Here is a 21,852-nt window from a genome sequence, read left to right as displayed (position 1 = left end):
ATTTGCATGATATAGACATTAATAGCCAGTATGTGTTAAAAGTTCAGTTAAAAAGAATACTGCAAAAGAAAAGAAAATCTTTGACCTTTTTTTTACTTAAAACGTTTAGTGGTGTAAATCGTATTAGTACGCTTGCGTAAAACCACTTGAGATATGTGACATTCGATATCTTTTTATAGTTTTAAAATCATTAAACTTCAACCTTTTTCTGATTGCAAACTGGGCATTGGCGTTTATAAAAACAAATGTAGTTCAAATTTTTTTAATGTAAATTTTAAATTTTTTTAATTATGCTCTTTTTTTAAGGATTTACTTTGCCACAATTATCACGTTTTATTACGCACAACTACTTTCTGCACATTCATTTGAACTGAAGTTAGATTATGAGTAGTTGTGTTCTAATTTCCTTTGAACTAGACATTTATTTATGAATTTCATGGGTTGGCGTTTTAGTATGTAGAATGAAAATGGTTGATATCTGCCGTGTAGCGCGATGAGAGGAGAGAACAGGAGAAGACAAGTCTTCTTTTCGTTATCATTATTTTTTGTCAGGATTACTGTGCACATTGTCCATTGCAAACCACAGCCAGATAAGACAGAGTCAGATCGTCTGGACTGAACCAATGTTGGCACAGAGAATATAAAAACCGATTTCTTGTCACTGCAGATGATGTCAAAAAAGTTCATTGCCCATTATATGACGAGGTGAGCGGTTATATGAATATGTTCTTTAATTATTCATTTATATATTCAAGGGTACTGCGACTTAATTTGCAATTGCATTTGCTTCTTTTGGAGCCCCATATGAAGATGTGGGAGACATGTTGAAATCTCGTTTTCTGTTTGTCTGTCTGTATATTCTCACTTCTAGTATCTGTTAAGACTCTATGGTCTTAAACTAGACAACAGAAAAGAACAAACAATTAATTTTCATTCAATACAAAGTAAAAAAGTTCAAAAGACACCTACAGTATTGCTAATTGAAGCGCAAATAAACATAAATGTTCTATCACAAATCCAAAACTATAGCATGTTTCGAATGAATTCCATTAATCTTGAATGAACTGATGTGCCAAGAGTCTTGAATATACTGATGATATAATCCAGAATGTCTCTGAATGAGTTTGTCAATGATCCCAAAGTTGATGAGCACTTTGTAATTCCATTGAATAATTTCAGTAAGTAATTCCTCTCAAATTATATCTGAACAACACTGTTGATTTCACAAACTGATCTTAAAACATGAATACAAAGTTAGTTTAACAACTTTATTTATAAATATTTTACATGACATATGACGCAATATTATTTGTTAAAAACTAATGGAAAATTCCACTAATGCTTAAGCGAGGTTAGGCCTTGAACTTCAATTTTAGCAATCGTTTTCTTACCTCTTCAAATCACGACGAAGGTTTAGGTAGACAAAACTCCACATATCTCAGTCACGAAAAGGACAAAACTTCAGATACACAATATAAATTATATATGCAGAACAGTAACCAGCATAGATCAGCAAGCCTTGGACCAAACTTAGTGCCATTTATGTCTTTCTTCACACTTCTAACCATCGTAGCTTGGCAAGCCTTAGATGTGATTCAGTGCTGTTTTTGTTACGGACTAGTCACCCATCCTTTAACCAATATAGCCTAGCAAGCCGTGGACCTAATTCATTAACTGAATATGTAATGACTACATTTCACCTTCCATTCCAATGTTCAGAGAGTTATGGCCCTTTTGATGAGATTTAGATATTTACACTTCACGATTTTGCACTGATGTCGTAAACTAATGTGCGTTACTTCTTTCTCAGTAGAATCGAACATCTGGGGGTGCTAAAAGTGACCTTTCCTGCACTCCATGAGCTTTTTCTTGGATTCAACAAAGCTACACTTTCTGGCTTGAAAAAGTTCTTACAATTATGGAAAAATGGAAAATGTAATATTTCGGCAATATTTCACAAAATCTTTCTTCTGATATGAACCGCTTTTTGATCAGAATCAATTTTTAACCGTTTCGGAAATCTCACAAGGATGATGATGTTGTCTTATGGCGTTTTTAATAAAGATTTGCATTCAAAATAACTGCAAATCTGTACCTTAGCGAATGTGAGTTTCTTATCACCAGCACAATTCAAGAATCCTCCAACATTTTTGATGCATTTGGCTGGAAAGACCGTCTTTGGCATGCAAATATGCTTTCTTGGAATTGTCACTTTTTCTTCATTTTTGTTCAAGCTAGATATCCCAGAAATTACACCAGAAAAATAATGTCCAAGATCCCCACTGGGCGTGTCCAACTCCAAACATTGAATTCAAGAATAAAGGATTGGGATTAAAAAGGATGATCCCATAGGGCTAAGAACATCGATACTTACATCGAAAATAATTACGGTGCATATGCCCAGATATACACAGATTCAAAACAAAACTCCAATAAAGCAGGAGCAGACATTCCACAACTCAGTATATCGTTTGGAAGAAGACTACCGGGCGAACGCGCAGTCTACACTGTAGACTTTCTGGCAATTATAGCAGTCCTAAACTACATCAGAAATTACCCAAATACAAAGCGGTACTTCTGAGCGATTCGTATAGCGTGCTTCTGTCCTTGGCATCCGATCAATAATCTAAAGTAGACCAAATACGATTACCCACGCATGAAAATTTCCCCAGAAAGATAAGGCAAGACAATAAAATAGTTAAATTCTTTTGGATTCCATCTCACATACTAATACCGAGTAATGCATAAGCAGACGCAGAAGCAAAAAATAACTTAAGTAAATCCATATTCAGAAATACTGTTTATAGCGTCACAGAAATAAACAACATCTTCCGGAAAAATTAAGTTCTAAAGGCAGGAATTGTGGGATGATTCGACCTATGATCGAACCTTATATTACACACAGAAGAAAGTAGCTAGGACAATAATCTACCCGATTCTCCAGAATCCATACGAATTGTTCTTAATAAAAATATTAAGAACAGGCCAGGAAGAGAGATGGGAAAGGTGTGCGCAGAAAAGTATAAGAAAGTAGCAACAAGTACAAACTGCCCACACTGCCCGGCCACTGGAAAGCTCGAGCATGTACTTAACATATACCCCAAATACGACCAAGAGAAGGCAGTGTTCTGGGAACTTACAAAAACAAATGGAGCACAAAGCACATACCCAGATCACCTTGGGCCCATAAGGAAAACACTGTAGGACCACAAACAAAAGCATAATAGAGTATGTGAAAACAACTAAGAGAAATGGAAACATTTAAAAAATAACTGTAAACAGATAAGTCATTTTATCAACAACTCAGCTACAGGCAAAGTTAAGTACCCTAAGTGGCCTCGAAAGAGTTTCTTAAATAAACAATTCTGAAGATATTTTTTTATACTTCGTTGTGTACTTACTTTCTTTTAAATATGTATATAATACATTATATGGGCTTATTTTGGCATTACATATTTCAATACAACCAGGGCCTAGGGGCCACAATCTCAAAGAGGCCCGGGTCTCTCAATCCTTAAAGGGATCTGGGTTGGAGTACCTAAAAAGGGCCTGGTCACTCTCCACTGCAAATGCAAAGTATAACAAAAGAAACTCAGTTAAATTACAACCTTTAAACCAAAGTACAACATTGAACTAATAACTGAACATAGGTAAATAAATATCAACAACCAAGCTACAATCAAAATTAAGGTCGCCATGTTGAACAGACCGCCCTAGGACAGCGAACAAAATAGAATGTAGCCGTTGCCATCAATATCCTCAAAAATATAACTAATGTAAAATATGGTTGTAAAATACAAACTGCCACCAACTCAAAAACGTAACTAAAAACAAAACAACAAAACATAGCTAATTAATACCTTTTAATTAGTAACAAAACTTACAGTGAAAAGGCAGAAAAAAGCATGGAGAAAGGAAAACATTAAGAAATGAAAATGAAGAACGAGCAGTAATTAAGAAGAACACCGAAGGAAGATTATTACGGCTTTATGGTCTTAAAATAAGTAATAGAAAAAATGAGCAACAACAAGCTTTGTACAATTCAACAGATCATTTCCCTTGAACACAAAGTGAAAATGTAGAAAAGGAACTTACTGTATTGCGAATTAAATTCCAAATATTCCTAGAACTACAGACATAAGTCCTAATGATAAAAGTTCTAAATAAACGTCAGTGGAAATCCAAATTAAATACAACGCTAAATGTGTTGATGTGCCTGTTATGGCCCATGTAGTGATGTTGTGCCAAGACTCTTTAGTTCGATCACAATAATATCATCCAAGGATTAAATCCTTATATGAAATTTCAGTATAAATTCAAGTCTCGATTTCCAAGAATGTTATGATTGAAAATCACTTTGAATTTCCAGAGAAGAATCATTTGATTTAAATAATTTTAATAAATAAAATTTCAGCCCAAATGAATTGCTGGTCACAACAATAATACAACTGATTCTGCTTTAATCTTAAAGCATGAATAAATAATTTTCCAGTATGAAGATTATATAGTCCTCTACTTGACCTTAGCTTGCAATTAGCATTTTCTATAAATAAAAACATTAATACCTTATGGAAATTAACCTTCCAGTAGGTTCATATAAGGTTTACAAAATAAAATCATTGTTATAATTAGAAGGTCTGCTACTAAAATTATAATAAAAAATGTGTAATAAACAACCGGTAGACCTGGCAATTCACTGTGATATTCCAAAGTTCTAGACTCGGATTGAGATAAACATGTTTACTACAAAACCAAAATCAATGATTCAGTTTAGGAAGGAAATGAACGTGTTCTGGGCAAGGTCAATGCCAACATATGAAGGCACATTATCAATAGCATATAATGAAAAAAACACAACTTGCAGACAATGAAAATCAAATATTCATAACAAGATTAACACCAAGAAAGACGAAACAAATCAATAACTCTTACTAGGACTTGAGAGAAAAGAATCGGTCACCACCACCCCAAAAAACAACACAGGTAGTATAGGTTGCAGAGCACAGTTTCAATTAGCTCCTTTCAACTTCTTAACTTAAGGCTATGACGTGATTTTTTCAGCTATTATTGTTTACTAATTAAAGATATGGATATATTTGTCATGCTCACGTCCCATATCTAATTTATAGTATGTAGACAGTGAAATACATATAGGAGGAGCAGCAGGGAGGGTGAACAGATCAACATTAGGAAGGTCCCGTTTGTTAAATCAACGCTTCTACCAAAAATGACTTATAAGGTCCAGAAAGATAAACAGAGGCCTCTAACGTGTCGGTTAGCCAACACTTTTACCCCACCCCCTTGACATTGCGAGTCAAATTTCCATGGAAGTCATCTTTCATGACCCGAGACATCCTATGATGGCCTGTCCACCCCACCCCCTGCTGCTCCGGCGTTAACGTTGGAGGCGGGTAAAAAAAGAGCGGTCAGGTGACGTAATTAAATCGCCGATATATGAATAGCAATGAGTGATTCTGCGTTAACTATGGAATCTTGTACAGCAAAACTAGCTCGACAACGACTAGGGGCAATCAAGAAATATCTTCCAATCCGTGATTCTGCCAAACAGCAACTACAGCAGCGTCAGGAAACTCGAGTAGATTTTGAAGAAGATACGGCGAATTTGTTTTAACCATTTACATAGATTATTAAACGTCTTCTTTCATCTCTGAAACAAACCGCTAAAGCAACAGGTAAAATAGCGTAAAGAACTATAAAACCAAAAACGATTCTTCGAGAGATAACTCATACTTAACCACAATTATTAGCTGGTATCGATGAAGTTCGCTAAGAAATCGGCACTGTGTAGGATCGTATTCCAGAACCAGAAACAGAAGTTCAGCTATCGCCGCTGTCAAAAGTTAGAACTAACATTTTTTATATAGTTAAATTTACTCCGAAAGTTATTGCCACTGTCAGGAAACAGGACCAATTATTTAATTTTGCCGCGTATGGATATCGTGATCATGTAAAACCTGAATATGTCAAAACTCTAAAAGAAAATCTGCCGATTGGGTTAATGATGTGTATTACGTTGCTACTGATACTCCGCAGATCAAATCTGAGGAAGATATTAATAAGTTTAACCTTTTAACTAGGCAGTAGATGATTATATTGACCAAGTAAAAGTAAAAAGGAAACGAAAAGAAGAAGAAAGGAAGCAGCAAATTGAGAAAGCAAAAGCAGAAAGAGCGAGGAAGAAAAAAGCAGACGAAACAACTGGAAGTGGTTTTGCCACTCGAGGAAACGGCCTTATTACTCTACATCACAATCTGTGTCCCAATAACGTTCTTGCCGACCTTAATCGACTAGAAATTCTGATTGGTGGGCGACGAGCCGGCAATAATTCACCAGAAATCATCAGTGAAGCAGCTGCAATCTCTCAGCGATTATTTACTGGTGGTATCATGGGTATCATGGATATCAGTGTTTATCGGGCACTTGTCGATGAAATTACCGATGATTATTACCGCGACTAATCGCTACAACGGTCAAGTATGCAATTAGATCAGTGACAAGAAAATAATGATTATACACAATGCTCAACGTGGACCTGCAATGGTCAGGGTAGTAAATTCACGATTGCCAACATATAAGGTTATCTACGGCGATGGACTCGTCATATTGTTCATGGTCTGTTGAGAACGGTAGAGCCAAAACCGATCCCGATTGCAAAGTAACTAGGAATGAAAGCCATCGATATTGTTCGTGACAATGATATTGACACCGTTGGTGATGTTGCTGGTAAATCATTCTCAGCAATCAAACAAAGACTCGCACGACTAATACGCAAGCGGTCCGACCGCAGCCAGTAAGACTACCCAGCACCGAAGTGATGCCAGCCAGTGCCAGTAATACACTAAATCAAGCTGAAAATGAACGGTTGAAAGAATTAGCTAGCGCTAACGCTGATGTGCTATTGAAAGAAAAAAAAACGCCGAGCGAGAGAAAAAAAAATATAACAGCAAGTCCGATAGCAGGAACTGGTCTTGATTCACCAGTAAATCTTCGACGTCTTTTTAAATAACAGTAAACATAAAATGTTCAAGCGTGTATCTCTGATGCTGCATTTGACATGCATGCACCCGTCCTCAAAGATGAATCGGTGCCTGATTCTCAGTATTATTCTTATCACGCACGTGTATCTGACGAACGTTGAATAATCGAACTACAAGTTTATGATGCTAGCAGATATTTCTTGCCCGTGGAGGCATTCATTGAGATCGATGGTCAACCTTTAAAAGCAGATAATACATCGTACGGAATTGGAGATCGAGTTGGTTTTGTTAATAATGGTGTTATGGCGTTGCTTAACAGTGCCACATACATGATTGACGGAAAGAATTTTGAATCGTGTCTCGAAAATGTTGACGTTGCTACGACGATAATGGGTCTCGCAAGACATTCCGATGTTTATTTACGGTCCGCTGGTCCATCAATGATGTTCACTAAGGATATCACTGTGATCACCGCAAGAACCGTAACATAACAAAGGATACCACTGATCACCAAAAGAACCGTAACATAGTAATGAACGCCGCTGCAACTGAAGTTGCATCGATGAATGAAAATTTTAACCAAGGATTCGCAGCACGTCGGTCGATGTTATGTGGTGATGAAGAATTTTCATTTGCAATTCCACTATCACATATCTTTGGATTCTGCCGTAATGTGAAAAAAAAGTTATTTTCGGTGCTAAACATAGAGCTGTACTTGTTCGAAAAGTCACAGACAACGACAACAATATGGCATCCAAATACAGTTGATGCAGGTAAAGTAATGCTAACAAAACTTTCATTGTGGATGCCAACAATGATGTCATCGCTGACTGAAGAACAAGGCTTCTCTCTTTTATCAATATCAGTGGTAAATCAACGCTGTTATGGTTGACGATGACCACAGACAGTATTCAAAGTAATGCCGCTGTGTTATTTACATGGCAGATAGCATCACATCAGGGAGTTCAGCACCATGACATATATTCATAGCGTTTCAGGATGACACCTGAGTAGTTTCACAGGAGCAAAATCCAATGGTGTTTGACACGCTTGGGGTTAGTGAAGAGAATAAACGGACATCAAGAACCATCTGAAGAAGTTTTGCTGAATTTTGATAACAATCATGTTGCACGTGCGTATCATCGTTTGATGACATTAATGGGACGTGATCAGATGCTAATTCCGGTATGAATATATCTCAGCTGGAGTTTACAACATTATATCCGACCTACTTTTTCTCACGTGGAACACTTGAATTTGTTCGGACAATCGGTCGTTGATATACATTTTCGAGCTTGTAAAGCACGACTTCCCACTGGTATAGAGCAATCGCTGTTATACTCACAAAATGCATCTCGAAGGTGTTGGTGAAAGAATGATGGTCGTTGATGCGCCTGTAGAAAATATGTAATTGGATCACTCGTGGTCTATTGCAAAGCAATTGGGTCATTCATAATATTATTATGTCATATCAACATGACCGGTGGTATATTTCCACTTTTCGCAGCTATACCAGCACTGTTTGCCGCTGAAGCTCCGGCTGTTACAAAAGCAGCTGCGCTTTGTGCTGTTGAAACTGCTGCCGGGATGGCATTAAAGAAAGCAACAGGACATGGTCTCAGCAGCTTAAGCTCTGGAAAGACCTCCAAAAAAAGAAAGCGAGTGACACCAGGGCGAGGTCTAAGACTGCCAGGAACACGATACGGTCGGGGTCTGAGACTACCAGAAACGTTTCTCTAAAACTTCCTATGTCCAATTTTGATTTACTTGATGATACTTGTCGATTTAAGGGGCCCCGAGTGGCCGAGTGGTCTAAAGCGTTCGCCGTTACGGATCACTGCCATCTCACCTCTGTCTGCGCCGGTTCGAGTCTCAGATTCAGCCAATGTGGATATGTGAGAAAGCATGCCAGTAGCTTCTCGTGGGTCGGTGGTTCTTTCCGGGGTTTTCCCGGTTTCTTCCTCCACCATTAATACTGGCCGCCATATATGGCCTATCGTGTGCTGAAAAATGGCGTTAAACCCCACAACAACAACAACAACATTGTCGATTTAAGATAAAAACCTTTAGATGAGTTTTCATGCGTGATCAGCTCATACAAACCAAATCACTTTCAAACGGGTATCATAAATCTTGATGGTTGGTCTGGCCTTGGTACTCACTGGGTTGCATATGCTATTGATCCATGGAGTGTTGTTTGTTTTGATTCATTCGGATTGGCACCACCAATTTTTGTTTTTAATATATCGGTGCGATCTTAAGATCACGAGTACATTGGAATGCTAGCAGAGCGCGGATCGGTAACGATCAAAGCACTCCATGGAACGCTAGTTTTCCACTCTGGTGTTCAACGTTACCAGCACAGACAATAACAGATCCACCAATATGTAGTCGTGAATCGCTAGCGATTCTAGATGTTATGTCAAGTCAAGGTCGTGGGCTACCATTAATCCACCATCGCATAAAGTTGTATATGGAATATACAAGCCGTCGTTGTAAAGAGCCCTTAGTTTATAATCCTATATATTTGTGGAAGATCATCTACCGCTAACGGTAGGGTTAAGAAACATAGTGATGTTGATTTGTCAAAACATGTGACACAAGATGAGCTCGCTGATATTGTACCCCTCACCGAGGTTGAACAGGATGAGGTTGTTGTTTTTTCAGGATCAGCATGGGCGGCTAAGACGAGCAATATGAAGTGTGTCGATATTATCCTGCGAGTCCCAGGTGCAACCAACGATAACATTCTGGTATTTACAGGCGACAGAAAAATCAAAGACTCAGGCGTATCACTCACCATGATCCACATTGACCTTAGTAAATGTGTTGCTAAAGCTGGAGATACAATGACTGGTAAACTCAGTATGGCCAATAATAAAATTGTTCGTCTGCGAAAACCAGAATCAGACGATGATGCTAGAACAAAGAAATACATGGACAACAACGACATCGCGTTAAGATCCTTGTTAAAAACAATCAGTGATGGATTGGCCATATTCAGATCTGAATATAATAATCATGTAACGGCGTTTACGAATTTTCGCAGAAACATAAATAAGGTCGCTACTGATTTCTTTGGAAGATCAATGGTCGCAGTCGTCGTGAAGCTCACAAAAATCGAAGAAAAAATCACAAAGATTCAAGATAATGTAATTCATACGACTGCATTCATCAACGCAGTATACGCAGTAGCGTCTGGATCATCAATATGGTCACAACAAAATAACTCCCTCAAGGTCACAGCATGTACAGACTTTCTGTGTTTAGCGCTACGCGAGTTAGGATATTTACCACATTTCCATGGCTTCATTCCACCGATAATTGTCCGGAACTGTCAGTCATTTTGAATCAAAATACAGAGGAAACATTCATACTGGAACCAGCAGATAAAGACTTAACCGCAACGACGTACTGGTGGTGTCTGGAATTTGTCTCATAACTCCTCAATTTGCATTTGCAGTGTTGAAACTTAAAGTGCTAGCACTTAGAGTAATAATACTCGTATAATAAGCCCACCAACGTTAATATCGGCGATAGTCAAACGTCTCACACAAATCTACAGATATGAACAAGTATGTGCGTGGTTGAAATCGCTGAATATACCATCGGTACGCACATGGCAAAACAAAACAAAAAACGCAGACACATCATGGTTATCGACATTGTTTTATACGCGGTATCCACCGTAGTAGCTGGAACAATGACGTTATTTGGTACATTATCAGTGACGTACATAATAGCACCAGTAATAGGAATCAGTGTTGCCGTTATCGCAAGGGCTGCTGATATTCTTAATCTCATTGCGAAGAAACTATCAACATGCGCGACTGAGAAATTACACGAATACACAACGCTGCTATCAGCGGCGATATATGCACAAGCGCGGTTATCATCTATATCTGCATGGTTGAACGACGTTATAATATCAGATCAAGAAGTTATGGAAATGATTAATATTTATTATGACGTGTGCGCGATCGCTAGCGATCTTAGGACGCAGAGTGTTAACACACCGAACGTAGATCAAACGCCCGACCTTAAGGTCGCGTGCTAGCACTCAGGGTGTTTCAACACTTGGTGTTTCACATTTAGAATCTGTATAAAATAATAATGACACATACACAATCATTACTGGAAAAAAAAAGTTGCTAATACAACACCACCATCAACTATTATAATATCAGGGACGTCAGTGAAGCCTGAGTTTGATGTTTTTAGCTTCCCCACTGCCATCCCAGCCAGAAAAATCGCACTGGCACGAGTGCTAGTATATTACAGCTGGCAAAATATCAAAGCAAAGTCGTTTGGTTGGTTATCCGCAAATAATTCACTGGTATATGCGTATATCAATAAAACTGGTGGAAGACTAGAATGTGGTCGGTTTACCGACCGGAAGTTATCAAATAGAGCAAATCAACGATGAATTTCAACGCAGAATTGAATCTAGCAATAAATGTACACGAGCCAACGCTTAGTGCAGCCATCGAAGTCTTATCACGTGATTATACCGTTGATATGAATCAATCATCGATCAGGACGGTGTTTGGATGGCCAGAGATAGCGCCGGTTTATAATGGTTTTTTTTTTAGTGCCCAGACCGTTTACGGTCTGTCGCTAGCCCGGAGTTAACTCCAGTCCTCCATATATTTTCTTAGCTGTCTTACACGCGCCCACGATTTCTTTTGTGCCATATTTATTTAGACATCTAATTTTCTCTATCGCCTGTGCGAACGGAACGAGTTGCTCAATTTGTGTATCATCACAGACACGAGCTAGCGATTTTGTCATTGCCCGCTGAAGTAATTTGATAAATCGATATCTGTCTCAAGCATATACCTACATTCAAATTCTCGTTCTGGTAACATTTCAAAATCATTTGTGATTATTCAGGATCGAGTTGATCAGAAAGTTGTATACCATCGCCATGTAATTTTTCAATCGCAGAAATCGCATTAATATTTTTGTGATTCATTATATAATAAAAATATTTCTTTATTATAAGTGATTGATATGTTACCACATTTACATGATGTTTTAAGTTGCAAAACTGGACCGTAAGAGCTGAGCATTTTGCCGTACCATGGAGTCCCTTCATGGGGTACCCTTCAATGAGACTTATTGTTTTTATTTTGCCGTTCCATGGGGTTTTATTCTTTTTGCCAGTTTTATTTTGCCGTTCCATGGAGTCCCTTCATGGGTACCCTTCAATGATGCTTATTCGTTTTGCCAGTTTTATTTTTCCGTTCCATGGGGTCCCTTTTCGTTTCGCCAGTTTATTTGCCGTTCCATGGGGTCCCTTTTCGTTTTGCCAGTTTATTTGCCGTTCCATGGGGTCCCTTTTCATTTTGCCAGTTTGTTTGTCGTTCCATGGGGTCCCTTTTGGTTTTGCGAGTTTATTTGCCGTTTCATGGGATCCCTTTTCGCTTTGCCAGTTTATTTGCCGTTCCATGGGGTCCCTTCAATGAGGATTATTTTTTTTAATATTTTTTTTTTATTGCTGGCTGAAGTTCTTCATTGTCCTTTTATAAGGTACCCTTCAATGAGGATATTTTCTTTCTGACTGACAGTTCTTTACTGTCCTTCATGAGGGTTTTTCCTAAATGTGTATTTCTGGCTTTTGTGTATTTCTGGCTATTTTTATTTCTGACTGTTTTTGCGCTCATTACTCTTACTGTCTATTTTTACCATGAAGGGTGTGGGGGTATGTTTTCACCTCATGGTGGAATGCTCTGTGTTCTGGACACACCTCTCGGCGAATTTCTAGAAACGAAACGAAATTCTAGAGATTCAGAAGGCTGTCCAAGTAAGCTCACACACTGCTGTGCGGTTAGCAGGTATTGATACTGATCATTTATAATTTGTTCACTCCCCATCCAAGGCGAATCCCATAGGGCGCAAAAGAGTACCACCACGTGGTTCGACGTGATGGATGGTGTGTGTGAATTATCAGTGATCAATACGTTTTTCCTGCTAACTTTTATTTTGAAAAGTAAACCATTTTTAAAGCCTCAGTCCTTAAGGTCGGACATAAAACCAAGATTTCCAGGATTACAGTTCATTTTATGAAATCAGGTTCAAATTTCCAACTAAAAAAGAAAAACAAAAAAAACACCCGGGAATTTTCTTGTAAATCCAAAAATGACTTATCGGATATAAGCGGTGGTCGGTACTGTTTAGTCAGGGACTTTAGTTCCTGCAGAGTTATCTTCCTTAATACACTTTTTTAACGCATTTGATATACTGATTTAATTTTTGCCTACTGCGATATCCAGCTTGTTATAAATTAAAATTGTCTGTAAATTACTATTAAATTAATGGGAATTTTATTTCTACCTGTCTCTGCTCTAATACCATTGTACCGCATTAATATCTTGTGATCTTATAAACGGAATATATCATGCTTTACTAACAAGTCATTATTGTTTAGTTCTTGTGATGTGAAATTTTATTTTTTATCGTATCTCTGAAAATGTTAAGTTAATTATGCCTTCAGCGACAAGCTGTACTGAATATGGATGAATACAAAAATATTTTGCAGCTGCTGTCATTGATGGAAAATCTTTATTTCTTCATGTCTGTGTATTTACAGAGCTAACTGACGGTGGATATTTACTATGACTACCATTATTCAACTGAGACAAGTTTGGCTCTGAGTCATAACTTGAAGATTCTGTAAAGAATTATAAAGGTTTTTGCCATTAATGTGATCAACGAAAAGACCATCATTGTTCAAACCGTTACCGATCGCCGACGTTAACGTCAGCGATGGTAGTAGAAAATCTACTGAGATAATCCTTAGCATCCTTTATTGGACGCATTCGCTTTTTTAATCATAATACCATTTTGAAGCTCTGCATTTTTTGCACCACAATTTACGCAAAATTGAGATTCGCAGTGACACCGATTCCACATTGTATCCATGGTGTGGCCCTAAACTACCTCGTTTAACACTTTAAGGACGATATCCAAAGAAATTATAGTAACAAGCCTTGTTACATGTTGTTGATCCAATCATCAGCCATTATCAACTATTCTTTGCTCGTGAAGTCACTGTATATTGATCTAGGTTGATCTTTAATTAGACGATACATTTTCCTTAATTATATATGGAGGAGTTTGAAAGATTAGCTATGATCAAGGCTCTCACTCCAGGTTCGATCTTGACACATTAACCGATAAGAGAAAACGCTCCACAGTACCAAATTTGCAATTACACACTCGTACCCGAGAAGCCAAGAAGGAGTTTAGCGACGATGCAGCGGCGCATGTTTGTTCAACATTCAGAATTAGGCAAGACGATATTTTCATTGATGCTACAATGAATGACCAATGAGCTGCTACGATTATTGATTATCTAGCGACCGAACAAAGATACCTTTTCTGAATAAAATTTATCGTTGCCGTCGCCGTCGTTGGCATCGCTAGCGATGGCGGTGACGTGGATGACATAATATGGATTATCCTTGACAAACGTGACCCTGTTCGGGAATCACACCACCGTTTCGGAGCTAGCTCCGGAGGTGTTGTCACGTTAAGTAAACATTCCAAACCAGGGATACTGAAGGTATTGATAAACCATACTGTGAGTGAGCATAGCCTGTCCATATGGTGAGTCCCTACAGTTTACTCATTAATACCCTCGATGATCGCACGTGTGTTAATAAACCTGCTATCAATGATCAACCGATTTTCTAGGGAAAGCTGTCCGAGTTGCTACAGATTTATTTTAAATAAGTGTGTCAAACATATGGATGCTAGAAGAATTACCGATAGGCGTTTGCGTTGCACCATGGGGTGGTGCAACGTAGTCGAGCTAACACCCTTTGAGACTGAATTAATATTTAAGAAATAACAAACACGTATGCAAGTGACAATAAAAAGATGTATTATTCTCTCATCTCACACTAATGATGAAGTAACATGACATCAAAATAAATACAAAGGTACATAATATGGATCCAATGGAAAGCTATGATGAATAACAGATATACTTATTTGAAATGTTCGATAATTATAAAGTTGTCTCAGATAATTAAATACTACTATGCTTTTTGTCTCTATGGTCAGTCAATATGCTGACCTTTCCTTGTATAGTCAAACACTAGTGGCATTCTTATAGTCAAACACTATAATGAAATTCTCTTAGTCAAACACTATGACCTTCTTATAGTCAAACACTATGACAACTATTTCTCTTAGTCAAACACTATGACCGTCTTATAGTCAAAACACTATAATGAAATTCTTATAGTCAAACACTATAATGACATTTCTCTTAGTCACACAATATGACCTTATAGTCAAACACTATAATGAGATTCTTATAGTCAAACAATATAATGAAATTCTTAAAGTCAAACACTATAATGAAATTCTCTTAGTCAAACACTATGACCGTCTTATAGTCAAAACACTATAATGAAATTCTTATAGTCAAACACTATAATGAAATTCTTATAGTCATTCACTATAATGAAATTCTTATAGTCAAACATTATGACCTTCTTATAGTCAAACACTATAATGAAATTCTTATATGTATGTCCAATGTTTACTTGACATTTCATATGCCCTTTGACCAGCTTCCCGGCTCGGTCACTTCAACCATCCAGACTTTTCGTGCATATATACGTTGGCACTTTCCTGGCGTCTTTCATCACTATTGCTGCGGCCTCTGGATACACCTAGTCAGTCCGCACACAGTTACCCACACCTAGACACTCATACCTAGTTATCCACAACTAGTAATCCACGCCTAGTTATCCACACCTAGTTGGCTGAATATGAAAAGAAACAACTTTCCAAACAGACTTCTTTCTGTGTATCTAGATTAAAATATCTGAGTATTTCAAATGGATTAATACTAACACACCTGAAATATCCCTTATGTACGACTATGACGTACGAATGGAATAACAAAAAATAGAAATATGATATACTAAAACTATAATACATACATAATACGTCTTCAGTGTTAGTTATAATAGCGACAAGATGACCTACCAACAGGAGTATTGCATATATGTTCAAATCCCTGTTAATAATCCGAATTGTACCATCTCTCGCTACCAAATTACATAATCCATACACTCTTGATGAATTAAACTACAAGTACGATAAAATAACGCAAACGTATAATACAACATTGAACGTGTTTTGCGAAACTGAACATTAATTAAAAAGAGTTGATTAAAAATAATATAACTCAACCAACTCGTTGGCTCAAACTAAGACATATTGGCGATCCCGCCCCGACAGCTAAATACATAAAGAGCTTCCCTCTAATGGCTGTCAGTCAAGATCCCTAAGTAATATATATAGTCGCGCGCGTTAACATATATTACGCACGTGCCGCCCAAGCAATGAAGGCGTCACGCGATGCAAAGAAAAAGTATATTTACAAGAAACTATGGCGCGCGAAACACGTCAAATACTAGAATGTATGGTGGTCTAAGCAAGCCATATCAGGTATTTCGTAACAGGTGGGTGGAGAGTACAAAACGAGCTGATGCTTGATTATTTTGAGTGTGCAGATTATATACTTTATCCTTTGTATTAAAAAAATAGACAATTTTCATAATCGTCATTGATACCATCAGTTAATGATCCTATATCGCGACATAATATGGTTTATCTTAATGGTCCTGCTGGTTCTGGTAAAACTACAGGCGCGTTAAGATTTGTTAGGGATTCAGATATGGTAGTGCTAACCTCAACTCACCGATTTTCGAGAGAGACGAAAGAGAGTGGTGTTAATCTCATACCTATCACAGCTTCTTTCGATGGAAGGGAGATACGTGAACTCCAGAGAGATTGGGCGAGAAATACATTCCTTGGTTTTCTATCTGGGATGAGATATGTACCGTATCTAAAGATATTTTTAAAATATTTTTAATTGGCTGTCGATGAAATCAACAGCGATTATCATGTGCGGCGATCATGCTGAACCACCACCTTTTGTCGTAGATTCACCATATGTTTGGTCGAACGAATACGTCGATTATTACGAAGGAATGTTAGAGGACCACAGGGCCGTGAATGGTTCATTGAAGAAATTAAAAGCGAATATGAGACTAAAATCCAACCAAACTCAATTCACGATGATGTGAGAAGTAGTTCCAGAGACTACTATTGATGATTTCTGGAACCTTTGGAGCCCTATTCACCTGATAGTTACATCCAGGAAAATACATTGTGATTCACTTCTGCGTAAATTATTCTCACTTCACAACGAAAAAATTCCAGATCTACCATTCGCATTATTCTATCGCCCAGCAGATACCCATCGACAACATACTGACGTTGAGATTCCCTGATCTGTGAAGAAACAAAAGCTAGTTCTTAATGATATTGTTGTTGTCTCTGTGGATGTTGTTGAGAAAACTTTAATCGGGGCGGGGAGATTGAACTTTAGGATACGAAATAATAATGCATTCGTCCCATGTGTGTGTGTGTGTGTGTGTGATCCTATCTAATATGTGAAGATTTTTTGTATGCGTGTATGCATGATGTATGTGTGTGTTTAGGAGGGTATGTTATTTTATATATAAATGTACTTAGTTATTGCTTCTGTAGTTAGGTTTTAATGCATGTACTACAGTATTACTACGCATCAATGTTTGTAAATTGTCTTGTATGTACTCTGTTAAGTCCTGTGTTAATGTATGTACTGCTATATTGATTGCGTACAATATATATTTCTAATTTGTTTTGTGAATGAATAATCCTAAATGTTATTGTTTAAAACAATCAGCAGTAAAAGCTCATTATATCGTGCTGTTTTATATGTTGTAAGTATATGTACAGACTTTTAACAAAAGAGTGCCTGAACTTGATAGTGAAGATGGAAAGGAACGCCCAAATTCATGCACTGAAAATTAAGTGGTGGCACGATCAAACAACAACAGTCCAGTGTTCCGGTTAAAGTCAAGTTAGGTGGAAAACGTTGGTGGCACTTCTTCTTTTCTATGTTACTGGAGCACTTGAAAATAGTATCCTCTACCAATCTATGAAAAAGAATAACATTATATCTGTGAATACTTCATTTAGTATAACAAGTAAAAAGAAAAACCTGTAAGGAATATTGCACAAAATGAAAGTATATACAGAAATCTGCCCATTGTCTTCAACTTACTTCTACTTTCTCTTTAAACAAATGTGTTAGCATGCAAGCATAGTTGACTAATATAGCTTCCAAATGTTTGGTGTCTAAATAATTAATACAACTCCATCATTGATGGAATCTATGCGGAATCTATGCGGCACCCAGTGAAATATTTAAAATGCGTAGTTATAAAAATCGATATCATTCTTTACACTTCTGGATACCGCTCTTAACAACAGTTATTGATAATGTAAACCTGATATAAAATTGATATTTTTAGTCGCTGTGTAACTGCATATACTTATTCCTTTCATCCCTGAACCACATTCCGGGTTTCATTTAAGTACATAGAAATTTTAATTAGATATTCGTTACTAATGCTTCCTAGTGACTTTACCGGGTGGGTGGGGGGATAAACTTTCATCACAGGATTCACAAAATAGTTTTTTGCCACATTTCCTTTTGTTGATGATAAGCAAAAATCAAATTAGAGCCATTCGTTGATATGTTTCAGTTTAAGTTAATTTATCTAAGATAAAACATCAGTAGTGAATGGGGCAACCCTAGGGACAATGGGAATTAGCATTACAGACCCCCCCTGGGCCACTCTAGGGACAACGGAAATTTAACATGGGAAAAATTGCTGGGCCACTCTAGGGACAAGGGGAATTAACATTAGGGAATAGTTCGTGGGCTTGTCTAGGGACAAGGTTAATTAACATGGGGAATAGAGTTTGGGCTTGTCTAGGGACAAGGTTAATTAACATGGGGAATAGAGTTTGGACTTGTCTAGGGACAAGGGGAATTGAACATGGGAATAGAGTTTGGGCTTGTTTAGGGACAAGGGGAATTGAAAATGGGATTTTTTTTTTTTTAAATTTTAAAAATAAAAAAAAAGAAGGGGGGGTAGGCAATCGAAAGTCAATTTCTTTTCGAGACCTATGAGTGGCCCTGAAAAGGGCCTTTGGGTTTATGTTAATATGCCCTTAACATAAAGGGCACCGCATTGGTCTTCTTCTTGTCCTTAGGCTGCGTCTCACTGTTGGACCGTAAATCAGCACTCTTTTGAGGCATCCTTGTCTTTCTACGTAGATCCTACGTATCCACAGACTGGTGTCTGTCCTGTGGACAACGGTCCACTTGGATCGGACATACATGAGCATGTCCGTCCTAAACATCATTCAAGACACAAGGGTGGATGATTCAACTGTGGTCCACATCTTGAGGCGACGAGAACAGGTGAATCAATGCAGTGAACTGCGTTTATTTATAGGTAGAGGAAGGATTGAAACGGATTGAGTTCATTGACCAATCCAAACACGCGTTACAAAATTCAGTCAGCAAGCATCCAATCCGAAGAGAACAGTCTGTGACGTCACGTGGTCTATATAGATTCGCTAGCGCCTGTGTGTAGTCAGTCTATACGACAGTGATTCAACATGACGGAAACTCAGAAAACGATCCATTGGGGTGCACCAGCAGTGGAGACCACCCAAGGGAACCCGGACTTACTTTCAGAAGAGGTAAATTGGGATTTTGTGGATTTTCTTACCTTGCAAGAATTTGTTCCGGAACCTTCGTTACCTTCTTCATTACCGCAAGTGGAGAATTTTAGACAGAGACAGAAAGAAGAATTGGAAAAATTTATACAACGACAAAAGGAAGCGGAACAAGCTTTTCTCCTACAGCAACAGCAGCAAGAAGAAGAGGTAAGAAAAAACAAGAAGAAGAAGAAGAAGTAGCAGCAAAGAAACAAGAGGGTGAAAATCAAACGGTCACGGTACTGTTGGACATTTTAGCGGAATTAAGAAGTCTGAAACAAATGTATCAGACTTCTTTATTACGACCAAAGAGAATACGAGCTAAACACGTCAACCATGTGACTAAGCCTACCGTACCACCCTTAGTGCTTTCAACCCAATCATCATCATCAACATTACGCAGTCCAGAAGTAGGCCTTGGCCGTTGCAAAGGCTTAAGACAGTTAAAGTTGATTGCTTAAACTCACCCCTACACCAAAAACCAAAGGCCCTTTTCAGGGCCACCCACGTCTCTCGAAAAGAGATACACTTTCAATTTGCCAATAACTCAAAAAAAAAAATCAAAAAAAAAATTTTACCCCTATAGTACGTGTCTGTGTATGAGTGCGTGAGTGTACGTTCTTATTTTAAAATCAAAACTCAAAGACACTTACCTTATATAATTAATTTATTCTTTTGTCTTTAGTTACAATCCAATTCACAACATAGCACTTTAAAAAGTTCATACACTTCTGTCTCATTGTTTAGTCTCTCTTTTTTTTTTCAATTTCTTCACCGTCACAGTCTTATCCTCTTCTTCCTCCTCACTTTCTTTCCTTCTTCTTTTCTTCTCCTGTATCTTTTTCTTTACCTGGCTGCTTTCTTCCTCTGAAGAATCCCTCTCTTCCTCTGAAGAATCCCTCTCTTCTTCTGACTCCTCTTGTTTCTTTTTTGGGCAATCTGGAGACCAATGTCCTTTTTCTTTACAATAATAACAGGTATCTTGACTTTTGTCTTTTCTAGCCCCTTTTTTTCTTTTTTGATGGTCTGGACACTCTGAAGACCAATGCCCTTTCTTCTCACAGATATAGCAAGTATCTTGACTTTTATCTCGAAAGGAAGGAGAGTAGTCCGTCGGCTGGTCTGAAGAGAATTTTCTAATGACCCCTCGCAAAGCTCTGATGAAACGTTCCATCTGGGTAGTCTCTTCCATCGTTGTGCTCGGTTTGAGAGTGAAATGAATAGTGAAAGGACAAGACACACACCCTTTTATATACGTTGGTCTTCCATGACTATAAATTAGTCTATGGTGTTTAAACTTGAGTCATTTGACGTTTTGTACTCAAGATGAAACGATCCAATTCATTCGAGAAGAAAGAAGAAGAAGAAGAAAGTAAGAGGCAGAAACGTGATGTATCGCCTCGTACCAGAGCTGAAGTCTTGGCACAAATTCATACCAGTGATTTTGAAGAGGACATGAGTGAACCAGAATCCAAACCCTCTAAACCAAGTTCGCCACCCTTAGTCAACCCTGAAAAATACTATTCCATTCGAGAGACGGAAAAGCGCTCCTCTAGAAAATTTAGAACCACGGCTTACAAATACACGGTGAAGTTTAAAGATTTCAAGTCCGACGTACCGTTAGAGAAAGCAGAAGGGTTCATCACCGGAGTGTGGGATTCTTTGCTCACCACACTCAAGCGACAATGTCAACCCATAGAAAACGATCGCTTGAGACTTTCCATACAACACGACGGTTTGAAATCCCCTGTTTGGATCGAGTTTAGCACCCCTGCAGAATTGACCACTTCCAAAGTCATGGACAAAATTCAACACGTGCAACAATCTAATGACCAGTTTGACATCACCGACGGAAAAGTCACACTGGACATGACCCACGTCTCTCCTCCTCAAGGGACTGGACGCAAAAAGATGTTATTGGTGAACGAGCTTCGCAACACCAAAACAAGTCTCGTCCGAATTCACAACCATCAAGACCAGATGTGTTTAGCCAGAGCTATCGTGGTGGGACGAACCTATGCCAACAAGAACGACACGGTAGAATGGAAAAGAGCCTGGGAAACTATTCGAAAATCGGACCGAGCCAAACAACGAAGTGAAGCAGAACTCCTGTTGCAACAAGCCGGACTGTCCAAAGACACACCCTGTGGCATTCCTGAGATGCAAAAATTGCAAGATGCCCTAGCTCCATTCTACACCTTGAGAG

At 38.1% G+C, this 21,852-nt stretch overlaps 1 long non-coding RNA gene across 1 annotated transcript in view; it reads left to right on the top strand.

Moving 5' to 3' along the window:
• The window catches only part of LOC149792270 (uncharacterized), a 49,986-nt gene that overhangs the window by 1,235 nt on the left and 26,899 nt on the right, over window positions 1–21,852 (top strand). Inside the window, exon 2 of the long non-coding RNA XR_016423531.1 lies at window positions 553–705. This is a non-coding gene — a long non-coding RNA (uncharacterized LOC149792270). The remainder of the gene's footprint in view (window positions 1–552; window positions 706–21,852) is intronic.

Source organism: Sinohyriopsis cumingii, chromosome 9 (genome assembly GCF_028554795.1).
Source record: "Sinohyriopsis cumingii isolate HCF-2022 chromosome 9, ASM2855479v2, whole genome shotgun sequence".
NCBI lineage: Eukaryota > Metazoa > Mollusca > Bivalvia > Unionida > Unionidae > Sinohyriopsis > Sinohyriopsis cumingii.
Note: the sequence above shows the minus strand (reverse complement) of the source record. Positions and strands in the feature narration are given on the sequence as shown.